The following is a 20,820-nucleotide window of genomic DNA, read 5'->3' as shown; positions in this document are numbered from 1 at the left end:
TACATTTTCTATGTAGATAAATAATGGAATGTAAACCCTGGAAAACACTATTTTCTAGTGTCTTGAATTCAGTGCTGAGATATTTAAACATTATTCTTTGGCAATGTGGATCCACTGAAGACTTTAAAAGTAAAGGGTTTAATGAAAGTTTGGTTTTAGAACAAAAAAGATCCCAAATGATTAAGTTCAGGATGTATGGAAGAGGAATAGATTAGCTACAGTGATACTTTAGCTATTCTCAACAGCCTAGACATGAGAAAATGGATTGATATAAGATCCTGAGTTGGTGAAAACTGTTGTGAACAAACAAATGTGGAAGATACTGTAAATGGGAAGTTGATCATCACTTCAGAAAATACTAATATACTAATAGCAACCATTGAGGGGGTGGAGCTGGGTAGTAAATAGAATGTAAAACATATGGTTTCAGTCAAATATGATTACATTCTAGAAATAAACATAGCATTTGGCTTATTTTTGTAGAAAAAATAAAGGAAGGCTCTGCAGTTAATTGGGACTGCACGGTATTAAAGACTTTTTTGCAACTGTTGTAAAATTTTCCGGAGAAATATTTTGACACTAAAATATAATTAAATTATACTGGAGGCAATAGAATGTATAGCCAATTGAAGAAAATAATACAATGAATGTTCTTTGGTCTCTGTAATTACCATCTACTAAGCATTAGATATTTCAAGGAACCCATTATCTTCTAAGCAATTTCTCTTAAATTTTATTTAAAATAGCTCTGTTCTGAGGGAAGGGTTGTGTGAGATCCATGTGATAATAAAAAAAAAATCCAAAAATTGTTACAGATAATAGCATATCATAAGACTAAAAATGCCAATGCCATCAATATAAAACCATTAAACAAAGAATAATACAACTACAGAATAAATATTTCTGCCTTCAAGGAGCTCACCATTTAAGCAAGATGCACATTGTATACATATATTGCATGAATATTTATATTTTTCCTAATATGACTATGATTAAAATGAATAACACATGGGGCCCCATGAGCTATGAACACTTTCTTGCCTTGTTGGCTTTCAACATAATGAGATGAGGGTTAAGGCACATTGGTAACTTCTTACCTTTCTAGCTGTGTGACCTTGGGCAAGTTACTTAAAATATCTAGAATCCTGTTACTTTGTTTGTAATAAAAGAGTAATTCTGGTATTTTCTCAGAGTTAAAAATAGCTTTAGAAGCTATCCATTAATAGATAACATGTGTCAATAAATGTGTCAATAAATATTCTTTTTATTGACTCCAATTTGGAATCAGCATACTTTAGAAATAAAGATTTTTTTCATAGTTATAACTTTAAAAAGAATGCTTTTCATGAGAACTCCATCTTGAATTAGTCATATTCACAGGATTTATATTTATTTATTTTGATAAATTGTATTAAAAGCAGTGATTATGATTTAGAGTAATATTTAATCTTTTACATATTTTATTACCACTGAATTAAACTGTATTTCATATTAAATTATATTCACTATTATAGTTGATTTTAAGAAATTTGTGTACTTTGAGGCACACATTGTTTTTAATATATGTCTGTTTTTAATGATCCTAAGGAAAAAAATTAAATTTAAATAAGAAATTAAAAAATTGAATCCAACTTGCAAAGTGACACTTGTTAGAACTGCCTTACTAGAATTAGAACTCAGGTTTAATTCCTTTACTTTGAATAGTTCTTGTTTTTAAACTATTATGTGAATTTAATAATTTATTCATCAACTCATTCAGGAAATATTCATTACTCACTTTCATGAGATAAAATGTTCTAGAAGCAACCCCTGTGATAACTGAATAACAAATGTTTGTCTTCATATGTATGATTGTATTTTCCATTTCCCCTCTGGATTTATCATACCTTCCATCCCTTGCCTTGCTCTGTGCCCTGTGATATGACCTTTATATCCTGAAAAAAATGTCTCCTTCTCTTTTGGCTTCTGGTTTAATTCAGTCAGTAGGAGGTAGCAGCCTACGTTTGGGAATGAAAGGAGTGGGATTTGACATAGTAAGTGAATATTAAAATAAATGTTAGTACGGGCAGTCAGCTTTTGTTGTTGTTATGATATGTTTTACTTTTAATTTTCTCTCGAAACATATCATTGCTAGTGCTGCTTTTTTTATAACAAAGTTTTCAGTTTCACATCAGGTTCACTGGAGCACATTCCCTTCCACGTGAGATGATGCTGATTTTGATTTATGATCCTCTCTCCCATTCTTAGTGATGGGGAAAATTAGCATAGTCAAGATGGATATTTTCACAACATGAGATACCTGTTTTGCATACACAACAATTCAATTTTCATACAAGAAGACTGGGCAGAGTTGTTTTAATTTTTATAAACAGAGGAAAGGTTGTGGAACTTTATTTCAATTCAATCTTGGACCAGTTAAATATTATTTTAAAAACAATGCATCTCTACAATTTTATCTGGCTTTTAGCAGCCTGTATTGTAAAACATGATATAGATGCAGACCATTTTTCATACCAGTGAAAATGATTAAATGAGTTAATAAATTTGAGACATATGAAACAGTGCCAGGCATGTAATAAATGTTATATAAGTTTACTATAATTATTAATAGGCCACATTCCAAAATCTTCAAATAAAGTGTATTATAAAAACCATTTCTCTGAAATTGATTCAGCTAAATGATAAAGCAATACTAAAAAAAAATCTGAAACCCCATGTAATTAGAATGCAAAAAACAACACAAAATAATTGATGGATCAAAGCAGGAATCACAATAGGATTAAAACTCCATATTAGAAATAGTGGAAAACAGAATCACTACATGTAAAAAGTTGTATAATACAGACCCTGTGTTAATTAAAGGTGAATTAATAGCATTAAATACTTAATTTAAAAAAGAAAAGATACAAAACAAAACCGTCATATTCATGTATTTAACAAGTGGGTTAGAAAATAAGCTCACATAAAAGTAAAGAATATCAAAAGTTTAAGAGCAGAAATTAATGAAATATAAAGCTAAGATATAAGAAGCTCTTCAAAGACAAAGTTGGTTCTTTAAAAGAATGGAGGAGATTCATTAAGAAAATTAACTTATTTCTTCATATGAATTATTCTACAAAGTAAAAACCAAGAGTTAGATTAATTCACCCTTCAAAGTGACATAAATATGTAGTGGCTGTATGTGGGTAATAGTTACACTATCTATTTAATTATAAGATACTTTATAAAACATCAGAACATATATAGAAATATATTGACAATGGACTAGTTTAAAATATCAGGTTCATCAGGCTTGTATTCTAAAAATAAACATTTTGATGCTAATCTATGATGCATATAAATACAGGCAGAATTTTATATAAGAGTATAATTTTATGGCTGCTCTTTGTACACTGATTATGGTCCTCATGCTAAGCTGGCCGAATTCCTATTTTACAAGGCACATGTCACCCTCTCCAATTTTTTTCTGTTGTCAGTGAAAGCCTTCCCTTTCTGCCTTAGGTCATTATGTAGCTACATTTTATGCTCTATTTAAAAGATGACATGGTCAATAAAAAACAGCAATTTATTGACAGAACAAATGACTACTGTAGACACCATAAGTAGAGTTAATGAAATACTTCATTGATAGAAATTATTTATCTCTTCTTAGTAAGAGTGTATGGATAAAATTCTTTCCTTGAGACCTACAATATTGCAAAAATTTACATCAATTGAAGGACATCAAACACATTCAAATCATCTTCCAAACTGGTATCAAGCTGTATATCCTGGAAATAATTGGAATACAATTATTATAAAAAACAAACAGACAAAAAAGATGAGTTACATGAGAAAGTATGTGAGAATACTTGGAGAATTCCAAAAACCTATGCTTTGAATCTAAATATTCTATTAAATTTTTATTCACTCATTCACCAATTATATATTAAGCCTGAATAAATGGCATTGATTCTGCCATTATGAGGTTCTCAGAAAGGTTCTGGAAGAGAGACACATACTTAAACAACTACAATAGATTGTAATAAAGGAAATACATCACACGCATGTGCATACACACATGAATATACAGCCCAGTGAAGGCCATAAGTGCCCACATTTTAGCTCTGCCTCTGACAATCAGGGAATGCATTTAAATGGCTTATTAAAAACCCAGAAGCAGTTTAACAATAGGTTTAGTTAGCTAAAAGCTGCTGGGAGCAATACACTAGAAATGGGTTAGCTTTTATAAAGGAAATTTATTAAATTAAAAGCATACAGTCCTGAAACTGAGAAAAATGTCCAAATCAAGGCATCAGGTGAGGAACTTGCTTTCCGGAAGCTTGGAATTTCCCAAACTATCAGTTGCTGGTTTATTTGTGTCCAGGAGTTCAGTTCTCAGCTTATGCATTTCCTTTTGCATTTTACTACAAGTTGCCAGGAGAAGCCAGGCCACACTTTCCACATTTAGTTTGAAAGTTTCTTCAGCTAAATGCCTAATCTCATTATCTTCAAATTCTGCTTTCCATCTAACATCAGTAGTCAAGTTTGCCAAGTTTTTTGCCACTTTCAAGCAAGGATCACCTTCTTCCCAGTTTGCAATGACACATTCATCATTTTGTCAAAGTCCTCATTAGAAGTAATTGTTAAGGTCCATATTTCTACCAACAGTCTCTTCAGATGAACCCAAGCCTTTTCTATCAAGCATACCACAATTCTTCCAGAATCTACCCACAATCCATTTATAAAACTGTTCCAAGATTTTTGGTGTTTGAATAGCAGCACACATCCCACTTTCCTTGTGCCAATTTCTGTTTTACTTTGCTAAAAGTTTCTGGTAGCAATATACCAATAATGAGTTGGCTTTTATAATGGGAATTTATTAGGTTAAATGCTTACAGTCCTGAGGCTGAGAAAAATATTCACATCAAGGCATCAGGTGAAGTTCTTTCCCTGAAGATTGGCTGCTGTGGCAATCCTGGAGTCTCCCATGTGGCAAGGCACAATGTCAGCTCTGCCTGTCTTTGCCTTCTCCTTCAGGGTCCCTTTCTCCCTTAGCTCAGCTATGGTCAATCAGGTGAGTGGTTCCCAGCATCTTCTCTCTCAGCTTCTGGGTTCTTCTCTATCTCTGCAGCTTTTTTCTGTTTTATGACTTTTATTCCTTCATATATAAAGAACTGTAATAAAAGGATTAAGGTGTACCCTAGGTGATGCCCTACTGGAGTAATGTAATCAAATGGCCCTTAAATGATCTAATCTAATCAAAGTTTCACAATAAGTTCAATTTAAGAACTTAATTTTCTGGGATCTGCAAAAGACTCAAATCAGCACACCAGTCAAACCAGCAGAAGAGTGTACTTTTTTATGAGTTGTGCTTACTGATTTTGTTTTACCAGCTATTACATAATATTATACCCTTGAACAATCACATTTATATTTTATACTTCTGAATTTTATAGAAGCCCATGAAGAAGTACTTTCAAAACTTTCCACTAGAGTACAAATAATAACAAAAAAGGAAAAAATAGTGTTTGTCTTCTCTCTCTGCAATTGGTCTGTGATCACAAAGCTTTTGTTTTATGGTGTGAGTCAATTTGGTTAATTTTTTAAGTTAAATATGTTTTCTTATCTATCCATGAAGTGTTTATTTTATATACAAGTTAAGTTTACTTGGGAACAAGAAAACATCTTTCAGTTTGCATGATTCTTTCCATATTCCTTGAGTAGCATTGTATTCCTAATTATTTCCTTATTTCTTTGAGTAAATATTTTTGCACAGGATGCCCCAATATGTTTATCCTTTAGCTCAGTGCTTCATTGGCATTCCTCTTTGTTACACGATAGATACATAAACATCAATTTAAAGGCCACAGACATGCACCAAATTTTCTTTTCAAGTCACTAATTGCAAGGCACAATGGTAACTGGATGATTTGTAACTGTGTGAAACTACTGATAAAGTAAATATTAGTTAATTGCAATCCTAACTGTAAAACGATCTCTGTTAGTCACTATTGTTTATGTTTAATTAGGATGCTTCAATAAGATACCCTTAAATTTCTCACATTCCTTCCAGACACTAGGAATACATTATTTTGTACATTTTATCGCTTTACCCATTAGAGCAAATTCATATCAAATAGTTATTTAATATATGGAAACAGAACACATCATGGAATTTAATTGAAATGTACCATGATTATTCTTGTTCTCAAATCTGATCTACTTATTCATTTTCTCTGGGGTTATACCCATGTTTGCTGATTCTCATTCTCATGTCTGTTCAGACTAAAATACACTGCAGTTTTAGACCAGTAATTTGCTTCTTCCTTTCTACTTCTTTGTTTCTGCTTGACTTTTGTTATCTAGTTTACCCTTAATCCAGTATCTATTTCTTTTAATGCTACCTGTAGAATTTACAGTAATCATTGTGATACTTCACTTTATTCCCTTAGCCTAGCCATTTGGGGTATTTTAAATATTATTCATTTCATGTATACAGCTCTACTACCTAGTATTATTTAGCTCCCAATTTAATAATTGTCATACATCTTTATCAAAATCATCTAAATAAATATTGATTTAGTTTGCTGAGTAAATATTTGCTTCTTCTGCATGCCAGGAAAAGGTTTTTCTCCAAGATAGCATTAAAACCATAATTGATAGTCTTTGTATAAATTATACATTTAGGTCTGTGTGTACCTAATTTAATAAAGCTTCAGTCCATACATTTCCATTTTGTTAAAATAATATTCTGAAATTTTCGTTAAATTATGATGACATTTTCCTATAGTGCTAGTCTGTAAGTAAATTTACCCAGAAAGAAAATGTTATCTTGCATGTTTTATACTTTGCAAAACCATCTTAACCAATAAGGATCAATTTTCCTTCCTAATTGCTCCCTTATCATTTGTCATAAACGTTTGAGGAATTATTTTCTGTTTTAATGCAGCAAGCTTTGTATTGCCATTTACAAAGAAAAGCTTCACTTTTAAAATATTCTGAACAATTCTATTTCAATTCAGCAAATGGGTGGGTGACAATCTCAAAGTTTGACATGCTGTTGAAACTAGCAAGTTTGAACAAATTTGACAAGTTCTTCCAAGTCTTTTATTATAATTATTCTGATCCAACAGCAGACGTGTTTAGAGTAGTGCCAGATGTCAACACCTTTCATTTATTTTGAGAACTATAAACACAGTTTTGAGAAAAGTCATAAAAAATAGAAGACTGTCAAGGAGTCTGAAGAAGTAATGTGGATTTTTTGGAACACTGATTAGGTTAAAACACAAATTAACTTTGGAATTATTTCCCTCCTCCCCTTGTCTCCCCTCAGGAACTAGGAGCAGCCCCAATGCTCTTTCTTGCACTACCGCATTCTATGGATATTTGTAATGGCAGCTTTTCCATTAATTATCATTTATTGTCACAACATTTGACTTTGTAAAGGGCTTATCTTAGAGTAGAGAGGACAGCAGACTAATTGTAATGTAATTTTGACTATAATTAATTTATTTAAGTGGACTAAGTTCTCTTTAGACCTTTTTTACTGCAACTATTCCCAATATACAACTGTTACTTCTTATTTTCTTTCCTTCACTGTTCTTTTCTTTTCCTTCTCTTTCAGTTTTAGGTTAAGTGAACTCTTCTTTCTAGTCAAGGTGGTCTGGTTTGATACGGATGTTGAAGAAAAATATTTTTACTCATCTGACAAAAAGTGGTTAAAGTTATTCAAACTTTGTTCAGTCATTTAGTAAATAATATTCTGTCTTTTTTTAACCTTGGCAAATGTCAACCAAAATTATTAGTACTCATTGTAGTGTAATATCTCGTATGAGTATATCAAGGGTCAATATGTAAATTTTCTCACTTTTAATCTCCAAGATACACATGGCCCATCACCCCTAAAACATATATGTTTGCTTAAATATGTAGATATATTAGTTACCCTAATAATGTGATGCATATCATTATATTTTGAACTTGTAAACAGAATGAGTGAAAACATAAACAGAATATTTTAAAAAAAGATTCTAGAAAAATTAAGGATGTTCAGATTAAAAAGTGTAATAATAGTTTTAATAGAAATATGAGTCATGCGTTAGATGGAAGAAACAAAGCAGCATATTGTGCTTTGACATTTAAGAAATTCAGGTTGAAGTTTGGGGTGATGAGGAGCTTATGCTAATTTCATGATTATGAATGGCTAAAATAGAATGGAAATGAAGACCATTGCAGCTGAAGCGAAGGCAATAAAATATTCCAGTTATGATAAAAGCATCTTATAAATTTTTAAATAATGTAATGTTTAAAATCTCTTATCAGGTGTATTTGTATTGACACTTTAGATAACTATTTTTCAGAATTCCCTTCTTTGCATAATTCTCAGTTAACATGGAAGTCAGGTCACAGGTGATAACTTTCTGTGATATTTGGAAGTCATACGTGTAACTTTAGCTATCTTCTGTTTGTACATGAAAATTGTGTGCAGGACATGAGGCAAGGTTGTTGCAACTTGGGCATGTTGTTGTTTATCTGATGGCTACTTAGTTGCTTTCCATTGCAACTCCACCTCCTGAAGAATCTCCCTCTTCATCATTTGACTCATGGCCCTTCTTTATGACAAAGTGCTATATGCTCTGCTGGAGGATACCTCCATTACATAATTTGGAAGCTTGGAGGCAGTGAGAGATTGATTCAGGTTTACGCCTGTAACATGGGTTTCATCCTATTTCTCTGGGTTCCAGCTCAAACTTGCAAGTTTCCATTTTCTCTTGCTTTCCAAATGTATGTCCATTTTTTCTTTTGAACAACATATACTATACAGAAACAACAGCATATACCTACACACACACACACTCCAACATGTACATATTCAAGTGGTTCTGTTTCTATGATTAAACTTTGACTCATGTACCTTCTTATCAAGAGTCTGTGCTTTCTACATATTCACTTTTCTTGAAGACAGATGTGAAGACTTTGTGCCCTAGTCTTTCTGTGTATTTTGTTTGTTTGTTTTCTTTCTGGAAACCATAAAGTGTATTTGAAAGAAGAGATTTGGAAGTAGCATAAACAGTCTTAAACCTGGCATAAAAAAAATAATCCAAACTTAAAATCAATGCTGCCTGCCACAATACAAAATTTTTGCACATGATTATTAGAGCCAAATACTTGCTCAGGTGTCTTATGTTCACAAAATATAGCACAGGGTACTTCAAAGAGAGTAAGATATAGAATGTTCTGTGTCTGAACTCCAAATCCAGAACACATCAACTGCATGTCCATTAAACATGTGTATCCTTCATGATGCCAAAATTCCTCCTTGTAAAATAGTAAACAAAACAAAACAAAATATGCCTCATAAAGTGTGTTTGTGTATATATGTGAAGATAATTGATAATTTTGAAGGTTTCTAAAAATACTGTTTTCAGTAAATGTGAGATATCATACCTCAAAATTCAATGTTAAGAATTCCAACTGCCAAGCTCCACTTGTCTTCTAATTATCTAATTTCTTACTATTTGTTCATTTAATTTACAGTATTTTATTGTAATTCTTCTCTTACTACCAGTTATAGGTTTACCCATTTTTTAAAAGCTTTGCATCAATGATGATTTTATTACTATCTCATTTGATCAATATCTTATTGAATATTTAAATTAATGCCATCTATCCTATCAAATGACCATTGACATTGCAAAAGAAGAACAGATATAATCTGTGTTTGTAGGGAGCCACCCTCTGTGAGACCTATCTACAGCCTCCCACAACATGGCGGAGTTCACAAATCTGCCCTGTCATTTCCTTATTCTTCTCCTCCCTGCTTCTTTGTTCTCCCCCTCCCGCCACTACTCAGGTGACCACAGCAATACGCACGCGCAAGGCGCGAAACTCCGCAGACCCGGTGCGAACTGTCGGCCAATCCCCTCCTTGGACGTCTGCCACCCACAAGACCAGTCTATCACCTATGTACACGCTCCCTTCCCTCTCTATATATTCCCATGTTCTACCCCCAATAAACGAGGCTTGATCAGAACCCTGTCTTGCCTCCATTCTTCTCTTGACTCCTGCCCCACCCTGCTTCTTCGCACAGGTCCCTGGACTCGCCTCCGCCAGCACGGGTATGTGTTAAATCTTATCCTGGTGTCATACCTATACGACAATGAGTTTTGTTGCCATTGTTAATTCCACTCTATGCTGCCACAATAATTCCAACTTTTTCTGTTTGGTTGTCTTAGGTTTCAAATTTAAAATATTTTTTTATATCTATATTCTTGCTCAAACTCAAGTTTTTGAAATTCCATGCCCTTGGTTTTTTTTATCTCTCCTTTCATGTTCTCTTGTATTAACTGACGATTAAGAATTAACAAATAATTATGATCTCTGAATCATTATATCGGAGTTTTTTTTTACTTTCTAGTATATTGTAAAAGTTAATACCTGAGATTATAAAACTTCCTTAACTAGACTCCAGATGCCTTGATCTCTGATAATAATTATAAAATTATATAACTTACGTTTTGTGATTATAAAAGTCCTATGACTGACCTGTTTTGTACCCACCCACTATTTTGCTCCACAACTTCAAAGTCTTATGATCATTAGACAGCCTCTTAATGTTTATTAATGAAGAAAGCTGAGCCAACCCCACCCCAATTTCTCATTAGTATAAACCTGCTAAACCTGGATACTATAAAACCATCAAAATTACTACAGTTTCAGAAGACAGATTTTTAGGCCACTAGGCCACCTGAGCTCCTTGTTATATGAAATCTCTTTCTCTTTTTGAACCAAGTGTCTCAGGATTGATCTTCGAAGTGCATTAGGCAGAGGACCCTGATTTTCCTCATTATTATTGTTAAGTGATTTCTTTGTTGTATTAAAAGTTCAACCAAAAAGTATAAAGCAAAAGAAAAACAGCCGGTATGGTTTACCACTTTGAATTTTTCAAGCCATAAAAATTGATACATAATATATTTGTCGTCAGCATAGCATATTGCTTGAAACTAAACAAGCTGATGGGCTGCCTTGTTTGATTCAAATAATTAATCATAAGTTGTATTTCCCTATCTTATGTATATATTTCCCCTTGTAGATAGCAAGTAATTAACAATACTTTAGGTCAAATTGATGTTTCAGACATCAAAGCAATGCTATGTACTTTCAACTCTAGTTAAAGATAGCAAAGATAACCTTAGAAAACAATTTCTATGATATGCTTTTATTATATCAAAGGATGCTTTTATCAGGGTGTTTTAATGTCCTCATTGCTTACATGAAGAACCAGTTAAAATAACCAGAGACAAACTGTTTATTTTGGAAACAAATCACATCATTGGAAGAGGGGTTTCCTTATAAGAATTTTGAAAAGAAGTCATTAAATAAATGTTGTACCCATATCTCCAAATCAATGACATATGACTACTGTAATTACAGTTATCATCTACCTTGTATTGAGTTGTTAGCATGTGCTAGGCATGAGATTATGTAATTGCATATGGCATCTCTTATAATGTAGGTAAAACATAACTCTGGACTTAATGAGTTCAATGAGTTAAATGGAATGAAAAAATGAAATTCTACTTGTATGATGGTAACATGGTATCTAGGGACAGGGGGATAAAGGACTCCATGTTTTCTAACTATTCTTACCAAATTTCAAAATTAACTTTTAAACTTTTCATGGGTTTTGCTCTGTTTTGGTCATTTTTAATATGGTTGTTTTAGTTTTTTGTTTTTATTAATTTTAGGAAACAATCTAATCTCCTTGGTATAGACTTCTGAATTTTATAAGAGAAAAGAAGAAAAAAGATTTTAATTGAATCCTGTGCCTTTCCTTTCCTTAATTTTTAAGCCTCTTATCTTATGGCACTCACATGACAACGTCTGGAGTTAAGTGTGGAAATTTCTATTATCCCTATGAGGTATATGTAATACCAAGACCAAACAGTTTTGATTGGTCCAAAGTCACATGTAATGTTATTTTATCACTAACCACCTATTGCCACTCGGGGCCTTAGAAAATTCATTTAGAAGCAATGATTTAAGCTTGCCTTCCAATTTGTTTGCATTCACAGAAATCCTGACTTAATTTTTGTACTATGCAATTTTTTAACTCAATAAACAATCAAAAATTATCACATGCAGACTGGGGATTTCATCAAGTTAAAGAGCACTGCAAAGACATCTTTTTCATGTTTTGAATTTATTTCAGTGTTCTGGAAACCACTGCTTTTAGAAAGAGGTAATTTATTTTACATGTACTATCTTTTAAATAAAGACATATGAACAAAGTGTTTGACAACGATTATCAAAGAAAGGATCCCCACTATAAATAAGACAATTGTAATCATATAGCACGGGTGGTGTCTTAGTTTACAAGGGCGGCCTTAACAAAGTTCCATAAGCTAGGTGGCTTAAGAAGAGAAATTTAGTTTTTAAAAGAAATAAAACAAAATAGAGTTTCTGTGGCTAAGAGATTTCAAATGGAGCCAGGAAGTCATTCTGGAGTTTACTTTTAGGCAGGTCTCAGCCAGATATTGATACGGAGCAAAAGTAGGTTCTTGTGCTTTATAATGACCAATTCCTGAGACATCAGGGTTTCAAGGAGAGAAAGAATTTATTGCCGGCACATAGTAAGTGGGTCAGGTGGTCTAAAGCCTAAAATCTGTCTCTCTGAAGAACTGCATAATTGTGATGGTTTTATAGTATTAAAAGACAGGCAGGTTTATGCTAATGAGTAATGGGATGGGACTGGCTCAGCTTCCTTCATTAACAGATATTAAAGGGCTGTCTAGTGATCATAGACCTCAAAGTTGTAAAACAGGATAGGGGGCTGGATATGAAATGAGAGTGAATCACAAGGTTTTGTAATCACAGTACAAAGGTTATATAGTTTTACAATCATTATCAGAGATCAAAGAATCTGGATTCTAGTTCAGCAAGTTTCAATTTTTTTAGGTATTTACTTTTGGCTTTTCTACAATATCCTAGGAGCTAAAAAGACATCCACATAGCGTTTTAGTAATCATAATCATTTGTTAACTCTTAACTCTTAGTTACAATATCACAGATTGCCACAGTATGCAAAGCCGCAAGCAGCAATGTTCCTAAAAACCCTGAGACTGTCTGGACAACATGAACAAATCACAAGATAAAAAATTTGGTTAACTTCTAAACTGAACGACAGTTGGAGTGTGCCAAACCTTCACCAACCACAAACAACTTGTGTAACCTTTTTCTTTGCCTTTTAAAATCCTTGATTGGAAATACAAACACAATTTGGGTTGCTACCTGAACTTATGCATAAGGAGTTGCAATTCTATGACCCTAACAAATGCCTTTACTGCCTTGCAGCTTAGTTTTTTATTTTTCAGTGGACAGTTTCACAGTTTTGGAGAAAGGATTCTGACATCCAGGGGTTAGTTAACAGGTCATGTTTCCCCTGAAATGTATAAAAAAAGCATCTGTTCCACTCTCGTTTCCTGGCCTCGTGTGGTGGCTTGACTACAACCCATGGCATTCTCTGCCTCAGTTGTCACAGGACATTCTTCCCTCTATGTGTTGAATTCTCCCCTTCAGGTAAATTTGCCAGTCTTATTGAAATACACCCCGCCCTAATTAATTTTGGTTTTATCTTAAGTAATAGCATATCTTAAAAGACACCATTTCAGAAAAAGACCTTGAATAAAAGGGTTAACACAGATCAGCAGAATATCTCAGCCTACATGTAATATGAAATGTTAAAAACTGCTTTTTGGCCTTGAATAAAAGGGGGAAATGGAAAGGACAAATAAGTTTATATGGTTCTGAGTCTCCAAAAAAGAATCAGGAGGTCATCAGAGGGGTTTCACTTAAGCATGCTTCAGCAGGGTCCAGAGACAGCTAAAGTAGATACAACCCCAGGTACTGGTTCTCCTGAGTGCTACAGAGACCCACAGGTTCTATGGTCATGGCAGATGGCTCTGGAGTTCAGTGTCATATCACTGGGCCCTACTTTGGAGTTTGTGTTCCTGAGTGCGATGGAGTTGGAAACAGATATGTCCTTTCTACACATGCCTTTTCTGCCACTTTTACTGGACCTGTGGTTGGTACTGGGGTTGGTGTATACTCAGGAGACCTGCATCTCTGGACTGTCCATGTGACAACCAGAGCCTGAGCTTCAGCAGTCTTGTAACTCCTACCCTCTGGATTACTGGACTTACCCCAGCCAGCTAACAGGAAGGTGAAGAAGGTCAACCACCACACCAGGGAGCCAAGAGTGCCTACAACTGCAAGCAGGAGAATTGCATCCATCATTCATGTGGAATCTGAGCCCCCTCTCAATACAGAGGGGGAGTGGACATAACCATCCCAGGGTCCACAGGATGGAGGAATAGAGTATGGATTAGAGTGAATTTACTGATATTCTACTCTGGAACTATTGTGATTAGTAATGGAAGAAATTGTAACATTGATGTGGAGAAAGTGGCCACGGTATCTGCTGAGAGTAGAAAGAGGGAAGAAGAGATATGATGTGGGGGCATTTTCAGGACTTGGAGTTGTCCTGGGTGGTACTGTAGGGACAGATGCCAGACATTGAATGTTCTGTCATGGCTCACTGGGTGGACTGGTGGAGAGTGTAAACTACAATGTGAACAATCATTATCCATGGGATGCAGCAGTGATCCAAAATGTATTTACCAAATGCAAAGACTGTCCCACGATGATAAAAGAGGTTGATGATACGGGAGGAGTGGGGTGAGGGGGTGGGGGATATATGGGGATCTCTTATATTTTTTTAATGTAACATTAAAAAAAATAATAAACAGGAAAAAAAAGACACTATTTCCAAAAAAGGTCACTTTCACAGGACTGGGATTTAAGACTTCATCATGTCTTTATTTATTTTTTAACAAATCAATTTTATTGACACATATTATTAAAGCATGCAATTCATCCAAAATATATAATCAGTGGTCTTTGCTATAATTATATAGTTGTGCATTCATCACTTCAATATTTATTAGATTGTTTTTATTATTATTTTTTTGTTGAAATAATGAAAATAATACTCAACATGTCTTTTTGTGGAACACAATTCAACCCATAACAGGTGGGTTTGACTTAAAGCATATTTTTAAAAGGGGAAATTTTAGTGTATTTATTTATTATTTGTACTTGCATTATGATCCATCTTTTAACACTTTCCTTAATCACATAAGGTTCTTAAATAATAAAATTAAAATTAACATCATCCTTCAAAACTTTTGTGTGAAAAAATTTGGACACACACAGGATAGTTAATGTTCATACGTGAAAAAAGGGTTAGGAAACATATGTATAAGTTTTGAGAAATAATAAAATTCTAGTCCATGTTATGTTACTTGAATGATAGTGCTTAGTTTAGTTTAATTTACTATTTTTTTCCTGTATAAATGTTAACTGAGTTTTATGTCATTGGAAACAATAAGGTAGCTTATTGGAACCTTTAATCAGAATCCATAAGAACAATCAAAGAATTAAAGTATTGACCAAATTTACTAGCCTCTGGTTTCTAATTTTTTTAATACTGAAGAATAAAATCTAACATAACTAATCAAATAATATTGCTATATTTATTCATTTATTTAATTTCAATCTAACTTTACTTTTACACAGGTTCCTTAGATGTCCTTGAGTGCAATGACTTACTCTTAGTAGTTCTAAAGTGCTATAATGAAGACTTGCTTGCAATATGTAGACAATTAAAAGAGGTAAGGTATAAATTTGGTAATAACTCAATGTCCTGGGGCAGTATCATCTTCCTCTAATCACTTTAATTTATACCAACACACACTGACAAATAACTATGTTTTATCATTTTAATTAATTATATAAATTAATATTCCAATTATCTTTCCAATTATCTTCTCATAGCGATTCTCTGGAATAGTTGAAATACCATACATTTTGTTTTTAAATTCTTTCTTTACAGTTATTTAAACTGTTTTTCCCTTTCTTTGTGTTAGATCAAGAGCAAGATTAAAATAAATGCATACAAATTGGTATTAAGTCATGTTTTCTTTTGGGAGTGTACATAAAGTTAATTTTCTATAATTTTAAAACCCTTATTTAGTACAACATTCCAAGAATCAAAGAGAACCTCAAGCTGCCTTTTTTTTGCATTTTTCCTTCAGTTTAAATTTATTTCTTATTAGTATTTTTGAAAACTGTAACTCTTATTTGATAGCATCTCCCACCTCAAAGCCACATAAATATAGCACTAAAGGCAGCATTAGGGGAAGAAATTTTTCCTCATTACTCAAAATGTGATGTTTATGAGCAAGGCCTATGATACAATTGTGGAAGATAATCATGTAGCTAAATTTTTGGAGTTTGTTTATGTCTGTATGTGTGATAACATTTATTAAGATATTAAACTCATGGCTCCCATTCAAGAAGGGAAAGAAACTGATTTAAGATGCAACCAATGTTCTTTATTAAATAAAAAATGAGTTTATCAACCAGCAAATATTGCTAAATGACCTGAAATGCTAAAATATGTTGGTATTATCTATATCATACCAACTTTGAAAAGATTCTGCATTTGTCCTCTTCAGTAGAAAAAGTACTAACATTTTAAGCTTACTTGTAGAAGAATTATGGCCTGAAGTTCATACTACCATGATTTATGAACAAATTTTGTTGGTATATAATCCTTATGAAGATGTGTTCATATGTAAAATAGAAAAAAATGAATATTTATATGGTTTAGCTGAGTCAATGAGTCCAAATGCGGAATGAATGGAAAATTATTAAATGTCGGACCCCATTCACAGAAGCAATTTTTAAAATATCAGATTACCTCAAAGTGTATTTTTAAATTTTAGTAATTGCATATTAAGCAGTCTGTTGAGAAGCTAGAGTAGATTAATATTAATGTAGGAAACTAAGAATCTGAGCCCTAACTCTAATTTTTAAACATAAGGATTAAACTTTTGAAAATAGAAAAGAAAAAAGATGTTAGGGTGAATGAGTCATATCATATACTTGAAGGACTGTCATGCTGAAAAAGGAATATAGCAGATTTATTTTTGTCTCATGATAGATCAGAGAATAAGGAGTGACAGTTGATTTGGTGGTCAAAATGTAGGTGAAGCTTCCACTTGAAGTTCTTCAATAACTTTTAAATTTGAAAAAGCAACTTGGCATAGTGAAAAGAACGCATTCAAAATCAGAAACAGGAATTTGGGAAAGTTATTTATATCTCTGAGGATTAGTTTCTGCTTCTAAATATTGTTTCAGAAAAGAATTTTTGAATTTCAAAAGAATTCTATATAATCCCTGTGTTTTATATTCTGAATAATTACTTTAAAAGAGAGCAAGAAGGGATAATCCCTTTCTGGAGACAGCCCAAAAAATAACCAAGATATGTTAAAGCTCTGGGAGTCCATTTTTTTGAGAGAACTTGTTAATAATCAAACGTGCCAGATGCCTATGGATGGCAGGGTCTCTGGAAGCTCCACAAAACACGTATAACATTAACCTATTGTTGAGTAGCTCTTTTGAAAAAAAGGATCACCATTATCAGATTGCAAATGGACCAGATAGCCAAAACATAAAATGGATTAATTTAAGGACCACAAATGTGTAAATGGATGGTGGCTGCTCTGAGTGGAAAAGTAATACTGTAAAGTAAATAATCTCAGACATTTAGGGGAATATCTGTGACCTGAATGCCCCATTGAACTAGTGACCTTACTTCAGACTACATTGTGGAGATGAGATTTCCCCCAAAGGGATAGCTGACATTTTTGCATGTAAAACTGAGATGCCATTGGTTCCAAGACAGCTGTATTTTAGAAAATGCAATTTCCATTTGACAAGCATGATTTTTGGAATTCTTTTCATATTGAGTCTAAGTTGATTTACCACAAATAGGGAATTTCAGGCCATATAGTCACAAAATCTCCAAGAATAAAGTATTTAGTTTCAACATGAGTCCAATAGCTAATAAATTTTATACATCATAAAGCATTGTTTTGGGAAGTGGATGTGACTCAGGCAACTGGGCTTCTGCTTACCACATGGCAGGTTGCTGGTTTGGATCCCCGTGCCGCCTAAAGAAGACAGTGAGCTGGTGTGATGGGCAGGCATGGCAAGCTGGCATAACAAGAAACACAAGAAGAGGGACCATAATGAGAGACAAAGCAAAGTGGGAGTAGAGGTTCCTAGTGCTTCCTAAAGAAGAGAGCGAGCTGACAGGACAGGCAGGCATGTGGAGCTGGCACGACAAGGTGACACACCAAGAGACATGGGGAGGAAAGACAACGAGAGACACAACTAAGCAGGGAGTGGAGGCACTCAAGTGATTAGATACCTCCCTTCGATATCGGAGGTCCCTGGTTTGGCTCCCAGTGCCTCCTGAAAGAAAAGAAACAAGAAAGATGAACAGACACAGCAAGTGCAAACAAGGGACGTAGGGAAAAATAAAAAAAAATAAATAAATCTTTAAAAACAACAACAACATTGTTTTATTTTTTTCTACAAATGTATACCTGGTAGCTATGATACAACTGAAATGAGTCAAAAACCCCAACAGGCACCTCTGGTGGGGGCTTCCTTCCTTTTCCACAGAATCCAATCAGCAAAATCATTTGTCAGAGAGACTTACAACTCTAAAAGTTATTAGAACTGTAAAGCACCACAGAGAGGGAGTGAACTACAGGTTTCTGGAGAAAATCAAATACAGCCCATTGATCTGAGTCTTACTCATCTGATGTTGATTTGCATGGTAGATTGGCTAAGTGAGGTGCATGTGGTCTCTAACACCCAGCTCCAATACAAAAAAAGTCCAATAAGGTGCAAGGCTTCCATTTTGGTGGGGTGAGTCAAAGATAGAGCCATTATTCCTTGACATTCAGAGGGTTTATATGTTGTGAATCCACACATGTAGTTCTAAAAGACTTTATTTATCTAGCAGGTCCCTGAATTTTTGTGTGTTTATGTGTGGTGGTGGAATAGAAGTAAAGTAGCGGGTAGGTTTTGGCCACTCCTGCTGGTAGAGATATACTATCATAGCCAGTATCACAAGTCATTGAGACTGAGGTTTTGACTTCCCAACTAACAAGATATGATACAGTGTAAGCTTTGGACATCAGAGGGTAGAAGCATTCTTGCTAAATTCAAAACATCCACTAGTTGCTAAAGACAAGAATATTTGTTTCTTTAACCTATATTTCTATTTAACTCTTCCTAATCAGGAAAATACCCTTTGACAAATGTGGAACAAGGAAGAACAAACATATAACATCCATATCGGGAAGCAGACTTGGCCCAGTGGTTAGGACATCTGTCTATGACATAGCAGGTCCGCGGTTCAAACCCCGGGCCTCCTTGACCCGTGTGGAACTGGGCCATGCACAGTGCTGATGCACGCAAGGACTGCCATGCCATGCAGGGGCATCCCCCAAGTAGGGGAGCCCCATGAGCAAGGAGTGTGCCCGTAAGGAGAGTCGCACAGCATGAAAGAAAGTGCAGACTGCCCAGGAATGGCGCTGCACACACAGAGAGCTGACACAACAAGATCACACAACAAAAAGAAACACAGATTCCAGTGCTGCTGACGACAACAGAAGCAGACAAAGAAGAACATGCACCAAATAGACACAGAGAATGACAACTGAGGTGGGGAGGGAAATAAAAAAAAATAAATAAATCTTTAAAAAACAAAACAAAAAATGAAAAAGCCCATCCATATGTACTTCACTTCTATTCAAATCTAATAAACAATAATAACCATATATTAAATTGACCCAAATGTCCCCGATAACAAAGTCACATTAACTTCTCTTCTCCACTGAGAACCTTGCTGAAGTATCATTGTTTAAACTCGGTATGGCAAACTTATGCTGCAAGATAGTGACTTGGGCTCCTGTATCCAACAGAACCATATTAGTTTGAGTCTCTCCTACAAATTTCCCCAGATACTCAGACAGGTTCACATGGCTTTTCACCCTTCTTGGGACAGGGATCTCTCAGCCCTATTTCTACTCACATTTTTTTTCTTTTAACACTGAGGTTGTGGTAGAGGAGAAAGGGATTTGGAGACCTGAAAAGAAAAAGCAGCTCTGTCACATTTGCTTTCTGTTTCTAGGGAATGGTTTGCTTCTCCTGACTTAAACAAATAAATGTCTAAAATGTTTAATCCACTCAAATCTTTATACTCCCCTTACTGATAACATTTATTTCTACTTTACTCCTTGGCTCAGCAGCTTCAGCCACATGATCTTTTAGCTGCATCTTGAGATTGCTGTTCTATTGTTAAGATAGTATATGTCTCCTTCCTCAACCAGTTTCCCACCACTCTTGCTGCCCAGAAGAGAGTAATGATCAAAGCATCATTTAGGAGCATGTTTCACTTGTCACTAAGTATCTGTTAAATATTCATTAACAGGTAAGATAAAGAGGCAATAGTAGAACCTTTGGATTTCTTCTTCACCTGCTGTGGGTGAGACATTTGCTAAGGATCTCAGGGACTCTTTTTGGCTCATATTCCCTCTCTGGCCCATAAAATAAGACTCACATCCTTTATTAAACACAAATAGGTTTTCCTGTCAGCATCTTATCTTTTTTGCCAAAAACTGTCTATAAATGTGAAGGTCCTAAAATGTTACTCTATCTCTCCCTACGAAGTTGACTTGTTACTGTTTCATGGATGCTGGTATAAGACATGAGACATTTGCATCAGAGTAAAAGGATGATTTACTACTCACAGCAATAATAGCAATCAGATTATCACGTTATTTTTGTGGGCAGTTTCCCAAGCTTCAGTTCCCATGGACTATGCCACAAGGGTCAAGAGATAGTTACACACAAATT

General features: G+C 34.3%; 1 long non-coding RNA gene across 1 annotated transcript; it reads left to right on the top strand.

The window, feature by feature from the left end:
- Positions 1-9,934: 9,934 nt before the first annotated feature.
- LOC111764707 (uncharacterized) lies at positions 9,935-18,417 on the top strand. Its single transcript, XR_002797254.2, has 3 exons — positions 9,935-10,100; positions 15,619-15,713; positions 18,034-18,417. It is a non-coding gene; the product is annotated as an uncharacterized lncRNA (long non-coding RNA).
- The last annotated feature ends 2,403 nt before the right edge of the window (positions 18,418-20,820 follow it).

The sequence above is a fragment of the Dasypus novemcinctus genome, chromosome 13, assembly GCF_030445035.2.
Source record: "Dasypus novemcinctus isolate mDasNov1 chromosome 13, mDasNov1.1.hap2, whole genome shotgun sequence".
NCBI lineage: Eukaryota > Metazoa > Chordata > Mammalia > Cingulata > Dasypodidae > Dasypus > Dasypus novemcinctus.
Note: the sequence above shows the minus strand (reverse complement) of the source record. Positions and strands in the feature narration are given on the sequence as shown.